We start from the raw sequence: 11,275 nt of genomic DNA, 5'->3' as shown, positions 1-11,275 counted from the left end.
ACTCGTTTTAATACACATTCACTGCCAGCATCCCGCCAGGCGGGCGCTCAGTCCGTAGTCGCTTTTCGCTACATACCTACGGGTTTTTACATGTTCGGCTACGCTCGTAGCGCGTAGCACTCGCTGGCACTGAATGTGTTAAATGTATGCTATATCAGTTTTTGTTTCTGTGTGCCCACGCCCTTATCACATCACAGTTCGTTACTTCGGTCTTTTTGTGTGTTTTCACTGGTTCCACAAAAAGCTCCGCAGTTGTTGCCGTAGGTACTCGAAAAAACTCTATGATTCAAATTCAATAGAACATACATAGGTAAGTCGTTTATTCAATTTTCAGTGGTACAATTTTAGATTTTTGAAGTTTTATAGAATCAGTCAATAGTGGAGAGTTGTTTTTGCAGTGCAATCTGCACAATTTTGATAGCGTTTTTAACTCATTCTTGTCATGTGTCTGTCTCTATCTGTCTCTGACATCGTAAATGAGTATTACTAGGAAGGTACCTACTGAACGATTAAGTAGGTATCATACTCCTACATAAAGAAATTTAATTGAAAACCTTTGCACCCGGTACAACTCGCGGAGGTCTTTTAGATTAAAATATTTTAATATTTAGATATATTTAAGTTATTTTTGTATGTTTTTTTATATACCATTAACCTTTTGTATACTAAATAAATTTTTCGCATTTTGACATTTTGACATTGAAAACAGACTAATCTAGGATATTTAAGATAAGTACCGAGTTTATTTCTAAAAAAATAACCTTTATTAGGATAGATCCCCAGGTCAAAAGCACCCGATATACGAGCCTTATTAAATATATTTGGCTAAAAGATGAAATCAAATAAAGCATTTTAAGATCGGGACTATTACTTGCTAGTTCAAAGACCTGAAAACAAAGGCTAAAAAATGATTGCATAATGATATATCTTTTTATTTTACCCGGTATAAATTGTTTGTTTAATCAATTAAACCAAAATACCTTAAAACATCTTTATCAATCACCAATGTTTAGTTCAAATTAAATCCGATCGGCGCAGATTTTACGCGTTAGAACAGGAATGAATTGGCCCTATTAACCCAACCCTCTTTAATTGGAAAATAATTGCGCTCTTTTATCTCGGCCGCCGTAAAAGTGCCAATTGTGCTCACATCCCTAATAAAAGAACCTACAAACTGAAGTAATCAGACGAAGGCATCGGAACCTAACCGCTAATTGCAATTTTCTAGTTTTTAAGTGTACTCAGAATCAGCAGACTCAAGTGGCGATCGGATAGCAGAAAAAATAAAGTTCCAATAGAGGGTGAACGGGGGTGAATTCGCCCGCCTGCGCGGCGCCAGACTCCCCTCCCTCCCCTCGGCGTAGCCGACTCAGTCAAAACCTACCTTCAGGGGTAGAGCACGTTGCGAACGTTACTTCTGTTTGTAGCAAAAATGCGTTCATATCACGCTGATGTATGTGTATAGTGAACTGTGCTGCAGTGCTGTGTTGTGTGTGTGTGTTGGGATGTTTTACACGTAAGTATGCCGTCTGTAGGCGGCTTTTTTGTGCGAAAGTGCAAGTTTTAGTTTGATGTTTGTGTTGTCATCTAAAGTTGAAAGCGTGCTTAGTTATTTAGGTTAATCAGCGAGAGTGAGGTATTCATCTTTTAATGTGTCTACGTCTTTTTATATAAGTAGTCTGGTTACTATGTAATCATCCGAAAGTTTTCATAATTACAGGTAGTCTAAATATTTACATTTTACTCTAATAGATAACATAAGATTGATTTCCATGTGACAACCTATTTCAGAAAGAGCATTTCACCGATTTCAACTCGTTGCACGTATATATATATATCTATCGCTGTTTCCTATGTATACGTTAGTGTGGAGAACCGAGCTCGCTGCGGACTCTTAAGGGTCACACGAACCCGCCGTAAATACAATCCTCCCATCGAAATTACGTTCTCATTTTAAAACGACATGCTTAAATTATACATGAATACTTAATTGGCATGAACATTGGATGACTCGCGTTATAGACCAGGCCGCGCCGTGTCCGGGCCGGAGTTTCTGGAGCTTCGTTTTCTATGGAATGCATCACGTGATTACCTGTCATTGTCATAGAAAAGTAAGCGCCGGAAGGTCCGGCTCGGACACGGCCCGGTCTATAACGTGAGTCATCCTTTAACATAACATAATATCTATATCTGTTACTAGTTTTGTACACATATTTAACCCCGCACCCCCGCTCCCCGTTGCGCACCGCGTTTTTGTAGACCCGTTTGTGTAATTAAATATGGTACTAGTTTGTAATGCTAAAATTGTTACGCAAAGAAAATAGACTAAGTAGAAGTTTTTTTATGAGAAACTTCAACGTTCATGTCAAATTTCATGTTATTTCACAATGTCATTTTAAAATAAGACGGTTAATTCGATTGTATGGCGGCGGCTGAGTTCGTGTGTCTCTTAATAACTTACGTTTGGGTTAATTACCCCATTTGATACCTATAACATCTTCTCTTATTTTAAGAAGAATTAAGAAATATGCCGGTATAGTGTAAGCTTAGTAAGTTCAATAGTGAAATCACACGACAGCTGGTTGTATTTTAGTTACTATGACTCCTTTTAACCTGACCTATTAGTTTGTAAAGAAAAGGTCGGATTTTGACCAAACATCAAACGATCTCTCTACTCATAAACGACTAAACCGATTTAGGTAAAATTTTCATAATAGTGTAAATGAGCATTTCTCAAAAAGTTTGACGTACATTTCGATCACATCTTAGATTTCTATAAAAATTGGTATGCTGGTAAAGTACATGAAGCTGAACAACTTCCACCATAGGTATTTCCCAAAATGTCCCAGAAAGTTTTTATGAAACATTCCTTTTTTGTTACCAGATTTCCTTACACATTTGGTAACAAAATCGAAATATACAAACTTTTTGAGAAATGCTCAAATGGACCACCTACCTAGTTGGCCGGACAAGAGAAGAAGGGAAACCTAGAATTACGTATCTCCGGCAAAAAAAAAATAACGCGTCGTATGAGGAAATTAAAAGACTGGCACAGGAAAGAAATGATTGGCGATTACTTACTCCACCGACAAGAGCAAAGCTCTTAAGTTAGGTACGATGATGATGATGACCTAGTTGGCCGTCGTAATTTGCATAGATAATATTTTTAAGATTTTTGTTTTATATGTTATAAGCAGGGATGTTGCGAACATCCGCATCCGCATCCGCAACCGCGGAACTTCCGCATTATTTTCAACATCCGCATCCGCATCCGCATCCGCATCCGCATCCGCATAAAATCGATGCGGAGCTTATGCGGATGCGGATGTCGAACAAGTCGGTACAGGAACGTCTTAGCGGCGGCGTAAGTGCTAGGTAATTTCGTCATTCATTACCTATAACGAAATCGTCTAGATCCAGAAAAGTCGGCCAAGTTACTGTTTATTAAATATAACGCACCTATATTCTTGCTCAAATACTAAACGTTTCGTTTTTTTTTAATAAAAAAATACTAAAAATGTAATATTTGAAGTTTTCTAAGTACCTAATCTTGACATCCGCATCCGCATCCGCATCCGCGGATGTGAGCCTTTAAATATCCGCATCCGCATCCGCATCCACGGATGTCAAAAAATCTGCATCCGCAACATCCCTGGTTATAAGTACCAAATTGAATTTTAATAAAATTTCTTTAATTTTACATTACAAACTAATTGACGAGGTACTAAATATGTAGCAGTAAAATTTGACATATCCATGAACAAAAAAAAGCGTTTACTTATGTAACGGTTTTACTAGGTATAACATACTTCAGTCAATCGCGCGATATGATTCGGAGGCCCTAGGTAGCTCCATACAAGCACTAAGCGAAACAAAATTTTAGGCCAATTCGAACGTACCCGTACACTGATATCAGTATGATATTTAAATCATGTTATTTAGTTATCGTACGTCTCGCCCGCGCTAATACATGTACGGACAAGTACGACTGAAATGCACGTTAACTAGTAATTAACATGAGGACGCTCTGGTCGCCGTTCGAGTCCATTTGCTCAATTTTTCATCCCATGTCGCCTTGACTCTATTGCGGAATTGCTTTGCCACGCCTCGGATGACTTACATCCTCACCTCAGAACATCCCCGACGTGGCAGTGCGTTGACGAAGCAAGGGATATCGACCGTGAGCTCAGGGCGACTTTGGAGATGGTTTTGAATGTGGAGCTTAGCAACACACAGTGGGTTCAGGCTGCTCTTCCCATACGGTATGGTGGTTTAGGGATACGCGCGGTTGAGGGGTTAGGGCTAGTCGCGTTTCTTGCGTCGGCTCACGGGGCTGCGGATCTTGCCACTCGCATTTTCCCTTTACATGGTGGTAATGTTCCGGTCCCGTTAGTTTCTGATGCTCTAGCGAGATGGTCGGATGCTATCCCCGGCGCTAAGCGGCCTGACAATCCCGCTGTTCAGAAGCAATGGGATGACTTGTGGAGCAAGCACGTCTACGACTCACTGTTGGGTGTTGCCTCGGGTGCTGACGTGGCTCGCCTTAAAGCCCTTGAGCGACCAGAGTCTGGAGCGTGGTTACATGCCTTGCCTTCGCCGCAGCTTGGGACGGTCTTAGACAACGATTCATTGAGAATTTCAGCGGCTCTCAGGTTGGGGGCAAGGGTGTGTGAGGCCCATCGTTGCCGTTGTGGAGTATTGGTGGGGGAAGATGGGCACCACGGTCTGAGTTGCCAGAGGTGTGCTGGGCGGTTCCCGAGGCACCACTCATTAATGAGATCGTGCGGCGGGCTTTAGTGTCGGCTAACGTGCCGTGCGTTTTGGAGCCGCCGGGGTTGAGTCGCACAGACGGTAAGAGGCCAGATGGACTTACCTTGATTCCGTGGCGGAGGGGGCGCTGCCTTTTGTGGGATGCAACTTGTGTTAGCACTTATGCTGCATCTCATTTGAGGCAGACCACAAGCTGTGCTGGCTCAGCAGCGGAGTCCGCGGCAAGGGCTAAGCACGCGAAGTATTCCGCGCTGGAATCCTCGTACGACTTTGTGCCGGTGGCTATCGAGACGGCAGGGCCTTGGGGGTCAGAGGCTCGCGCTTTCTTTAGGGATTTGGGGCGTCGTTTGCGCGCGAGGGGCTGCGATCCTCGCTCTGGGTCGTATCTGGTTCAGCAGGTTTCCATTGCAGTTCAGCGGGGGAACGCAGCAGGAATAATGGGGACCTTTGAGCCAGGACGATTCAGGGTGGTTTATTTTAGATTTTTGTGCTGTATTTATTTGTAGTTTTAGTATATAAGTTAGTTTATAGGTATTTATTGTAAATTATCTGTAATGTGACTTAATTGAGATGTATTCCAAAAAAAAATATATGATGTACATTACCATGTAAACTTCCATCGAAAATTGGTTTGAACGATTAACATGATTCAAATATCATTATAAACCGTTCAAATATGAGCCGTGGGAGCTGACGAGTTAAAGTAGGTAGTAATAAAACAAAGTTGATATTTGTTGAATTATTGGTTCAAGTACCAAATGATATTATCCGCATTTAATGAACACGCGATTCATTCAACTGTTGAATTGAGACGACGCAGAGAGGACGCAAAATCTGACAGTTGTACATGTCGAATAGGGGCCCTGAGTGGAGTGATATCAGAGAGATGTCATTCTGTATCAGTGTACGTTCGAATTGGACATATATTTAACATGAAAAGTCATTACTTACGGCGGAATGTTGATGTCCGTCCGGTCCCGCATCAAGTTTTAATTGCCAACCCACGGCCTCGTTCCATAAATCCAGAAAAGTCGAATCCGCATTAAACAGAATACATTATCCCACAACAAGGGTTTTAACGAAAGTGGTACCCTCGGGACTTGAACGCTATACAGTTTCGTGGGATACGGATTGCTCAAATCGAATTTGAGGCGAAAAACAGGAAGGTCCCGTAATAAACAGGGGCCTGTAACATGAGCAAATAATTAAAACATATATTATACTCCTCAAACTATAAAACTTTTGTTAAACAACTCCTAAAAATTATGAATTCTTTAGTTACCACTTTTTCATGCAAAATAAATATTGCCTTCAATGTACGCTGACACCATGCAATGTGTTTGACGGTTGCTTGGTCAGTTTGAGGAGTACAGCCTACAGTTTCATTTATTGCTCCTGTTACAGGAAACACCCTGTATACATATATTAAGTACCTACGTTCTGTTAATGTATTATTAATTTTTTTTAGTGTGTTATGTTGTGTGGCAAAAGTTTTTTGCAAATATCAATTAGGTAAATGGCGTAAATGCCAAATTCCGTGCAGCATCGCGAAAATGGTTTTTAGGGATTTCGGTAAGCTGATGTGAAAGCACTCCACTTTATCGACAGAAGCGAGAAAAATAATAACGGGTGACTTTATAACACTTTAAACTCTCGCGTTTTGTATACAATACACATTTAATAACACAAACCGGTCTACGGAATGATTTTCAGTGATCACAGCAGGTGCATCTCAGCTGAAACGTCGGAATTTAAGGTAAAAACAATGAAACTATATGGCGGTAGACCCATGTGTATACAGTTAAAACAGATGAAAAGTAGTCGCGGTGCACTAGTGCTAAGCCTACTGAAGAGTGAATTAATGTTTGTTTTTTATACGAACCTGCCTGCGTGCCTGAGTGGTTATTTGTTTGTTCCGCTCGCGGTGGAGACCACTGGGTGTTGGTGCTCGGAGGCGCGGTCCTTCTTTAGGGAGCTCGGGAGTCGCTTGCGAGAGAGGGGACTTGCCGCGGTATTCGGAAAACAAGATACGTTCTAGAGAAGAGAACGATACGATATGTACTAGGTACCAACAAGTTTAGATTTCAACTAGATATCTTTTGCAGCTCAATTCGGGCAACTAATGTCACTTTTACGTTAAATTATCGTTTTAAGATCGTTTTGAGATCTAAAAATACACAACGAGACGTTTTAGATATTGTGAAAATCGTTCAAGAGTATCTCCAGAATCGCGGAAATGTCAAATTTGACAGGCTAGATCTTAAAAATATCTTTGTCGTATCTTGGTGATGTCTAATAGATATCTAATAGATACCTAGTTCAAAATCCGAATCGGGCCCCTAATCCCCGCTCTGGGTCATTCCTGTTGCAAAGGTTACCTATCTATTGCGATTCGACGCGGAAACGCAGCGAGCGTGTTGGGGACTTTTGCGCCTGGAATGACTCGGGGTGGGTTATTTGATTAGTTACCTAGTATTCGTACCTAGATATTAGTTTTATGTTAAGTGTCTTGTGTTAAATGTAGTAGTTTTTAAGGTTTTTATTATTATTGTATTTTTTGACATGTGTGGAATATGACTGTATTTAAATAAATAAATGATACAATACAAAAACTATAAAAAGCGCTGGTGGCCTAGCGGTAAGAGCGTGTGACTTTCAATCCGGAGGTCGCGGGTTCGAACCCCGGCTCGTACCAATGAGTTTTTCGGAACTTATGTACGAAATATCATTTGATATTCACCAATCGCTATTCGGTGAAGGAAAACATCGTGAGGAAACCGGACTAATCCCAATAAGGCCTAGTTTACCCTCTGGGTTGAAAGGTCAGATGGCAGTCGCTTTCGTAAAAACTAGTGCCCACGCCAATTACTGGGATTAGTTGCCAAGCGGACCCCAGGCTCCCATGAGCCGTGGCAAAATGCCGGGATAACGCGAGGAAGGAGAGAGAGAAGAAGAGACAATACAAAAACTATACGTTTTTATAGGTAACACATCGGTGGAAAAATAATATACGACCTGCTTGGTATCGGTGATGGACAACTTACTCCAAAGGAGTACACGCGTGTATTATGATGGTTAGGTTAGGTACTTGCCATGGATAGGTACTTTGAGGCAAGGTGAGTGCATATTTAGTTGTCATTATATTTCGTGATCACCGCAATAAAAACGATAATTATTCAGAGTAGGTATTAGTATCAAAAGCTCTTATTAACAAATAAACAAACAAAATATATTGGCATCAAAGATCGTCGCAATTACTCTGCTGAAAATACTAATGTCAAGTGAGGTAAGTGCAACTATGGGGGTTATTGCGTCTCTCCGTTCTTTCTCGAATACGATTGGTCGAAACGCCCTCTACTATGCAACATTTCATTTTCAAGTAGCTCAGGCATGAACCGTTGCATAGTAGAGGGCGTTTCGACCAATCGTATTCGAGAAAGAACGGAGGGACGCAATAACCCCATAGTTGCATTTACCTCACTTGACCTTACAGGTATCTCGCACTTGCTTCATTAGTACGTTAAATCCATCTCATATTGAACCATACTTACTTTATTATTAACAGAGTATCATCAGGATCTGCTTAATGAAATCTTCTTTTGTATTATAAATATTATAATAAGGAAAATAAGACTGGGAAAAAATAAGTAGTAAGTAAGAGCTTATTACGGACACGATATTTATTATTATAAATATAAAAAGCGGCCAAGTGCGAGTTGGACTCGCCCATGAAGGGTTCCGTATTTAGGGGATTTATGACGTATTAAAAAAACAGACACGGACGGACGGACGGACGGACGGATGGACGGACGGACGGACAGACAGACAGACAGACAGACAGACAGACAGACAGACAGACAGACATGACGAATCTATAAGGGTTCCGTTTTTTGCCATTTGGCTACGGAACCCTAATAAAAATGCTCTAGAAAGTTTACTTAAACGATTACCAATAAGGGCTTATAAATATGACTCGTTGACTATGACTTGTTGTCGTGACGGTGTCGTCATATAGGTACCTAAAGTTACTTATCCCTACTTATATGTATATGTTTAGTTACTAGTACTAAGTAACTCTGTCTGTCTTTCTGTTACCTCTTCAAGCTTAAACCACTGAGCCCATTTAAGATGACATTTGGTATGAGCCTCGGGGAAGGACAAACTAAAGGATAGTTTTTATCGATCATCAATTCATCATGCAGACGAAATGGCACCATACCGTGCAGACAAAGTCGTGGGCAGAAGCTACGTAGTAACTACCTATACATATAACACGTGAAACTTTAATATTCATCTAAGAAGACAGTTGTTGTCAAGCTTGGAATAAGTACCTAAGTACACCTATTTAGATATTCCTGTTCTTAAAAGTTCGTGAACTCAAGACTTGAAGGTTAAAAATGATTGAATCTAGTCTTTATTTATTCGAGCGATGTAAATATGTGACGTGAGTCGAAAATAAACTCGAATGTTATGTTAGATCTGTTTAACACTGGGTATAAAGACGAACTTGAAAATAAAGTTATACTCCCGTCTAATATTATAAACTCTGTCTGAAGTTTGAGTGTTAAATAATTTATGACTCCGACTCCATCGGACTTTTATACGTGTGTACGTTACATAGTGGTTTAAAAAGATGAAAATAACCATTTAAACACCAACCCCCTTATTTATAAACGTGTTAAACCTCAATTAGCTAATAATCGTTTGTCTTATTCTGTCATTTTGTCTTATGTACTTGTCAGAAAGGGATAAAACATAAATTAATTAATTAATTAAAGCTCGTAGCGCGTTTGTGAATAAAGAGTTAGGTAAGTATATTCGTAAATATATTCGGACCTACCGGAATAAATTAAATAGCTTATTAATTCAAGGCAAATCTATCTTAAATATCAGTGTTTGTTTTGTTACACATTTTTTCTTCCAACCCACAACATTTTAAAGTGGTAGCTGTGTCCGATGACGAGGCTTCATAAGTAAAAATACATTTTGTATTCTACCAACGTTAGAAACTCACTGGTAATATGCAGACGAAGTTTAAAATTTGATCTTATACTTACAAGTCGGTAACGAGAAAGTAAAGCAATGAATTTTTAACCAGTTTTCGTAGAAACTTAGTGTACTGGCTTTCTACTTCGGAAATTTTATGATTACTAAGTCAAGCCACCTTAACTTGCTCTCGCATTTTTACTCAATAATAGTTTATACAGTTGAGAAATAATATGCACGATATTACACATTAAACTTAAATTCTGAAAAACTTTTAATTGCAAATAGTACCAATATCTATAAAAATATGTAAGTTTTGTGACGATGTAATAAAACTATGGTACTTTTTAAGGCTAGAAAGCTATGTTAATAGTGTTTTTTTTACCGGCTGATATTCACGTCGATGAATACCGATGTAAGTTAGGAAATAAAATTTAGCAAGCATTTTAACCTAGCCTAAAAATACGGGAAATTTCGTAGCCTGAATCGCTAACTTAAGCGAGATATAGATTTAAAAAAAATGAAAACCCTTACGCTAACTCAAAAAAAATCAAATTTATGTTAAAAATGCCTTATATCATTTTGGAAAAGAGCTGCTCTTCGAACTGGTGGATCGATTTCTTTGATACATAGCTAAGAACCACCGCACGAAGACTCGCTTTCACGTAAAAAAACGCACCGAAATCAGGCCATCCGTTGGAGAGCTACGATGCCACAGACAGACTGACAGACAGACATTGGCGTCAAACATTTCCCCTCTTTATGCGTCGGGGGTTACAAACTAGATATTACATAATATTAGGTATTTATTTTTGTTATAAGTAACAGTTTTGAATGATTCACGGTCAGTTTCACTAGACTTATCTCGACCGGGACCGGGTAATCACGGTTTATATCGCGGTCGAGATAAGTTTATTTTTGTTGTTGTCTTATTTAGTACAATAAAGTGTTTATTACTTACTTGATGTTACCCTTCACCTTTCCTTAGTTTGAATTTCCACCCAAAATATTCAGCATCAAAATTGATGGCTAATAACATAGCTAAGTATTCCTTAGATCGTTCGACCTTCCTAAGTTTCCGCTAATTTATCTTTGGGTAAAGTAAATTTGTATGGTAGTAATTCAAACACGCATTTCACTCAGGCTCCCTAGCGTTGGCCGCTTTATAAACAGCTTTCGCCTCCTCTCATCACTCATGTGTATTCTAATCTAATTTGACGAAGAGGTATATTCGTACTGCATATTGATGTAAATTTTATCTCATTTTGCCATCATTCGCCAGCGTATCTCGCTCGTACCATTGTCCACTCTGTTAAGATAACCCTATGTGTGCGTCAAGCTTTAGTCTGTTCAAAGATTCACTTTAGGTCATTGAACTCTTAACATTTTATCTAGACTACCATACAAGATGAAACGGAAGGAAACATTTGTATCAGCAAACTTCCGTGGAGCCAACAAAGTATTTTATATGGGGAATATTGAACAAGTACGAGGGTCCATTGATTGAGGGGAGAAATTT

General features: G+C 39.5%; 1 protein-coding gene across 1 annotated transcript in view; it reads left to right on the top strand.

Annotated features, from left to right (window-relative positions):
* The first annotated feature begins 1,007 nt into the window (after positions 1–1,007).
* The window catches only part of LOC134651342 (uncharacterized), a 78,542-nt gene continuing 68,274 nt past the window's right edge, over positions 1,008–11,275 (top strand). The window contains exon 1 of the mRNA XM_063506420.1: positions 1,008–1,516. The gene's annotated coding sequence lies outside the window, so the exon portion shown is untranslated. The remainder of the gene's footprint in view (positions 1,517–11,275) is intronic.

Source organism: Cydia amplana, chromosome 1 (assembly GCF_948474715.1).
Source record: "Cydia amplana chromosome 1, ilCydAmpl1.1, whole genome shotgun sequence".
Classification (NCBI taxonomy): domain Eukaryota; kingdom Metazoa; phylum Arthropoda; class Insecta; order Lepidoptera; family Tortricidae; genus Cydia; species Cydia amplana.
The sequence above is the reverse complement of the archived record's forward strand: the minus strand, read 5'-3'. Positions and strand labels throughout refer to the sequence as shown.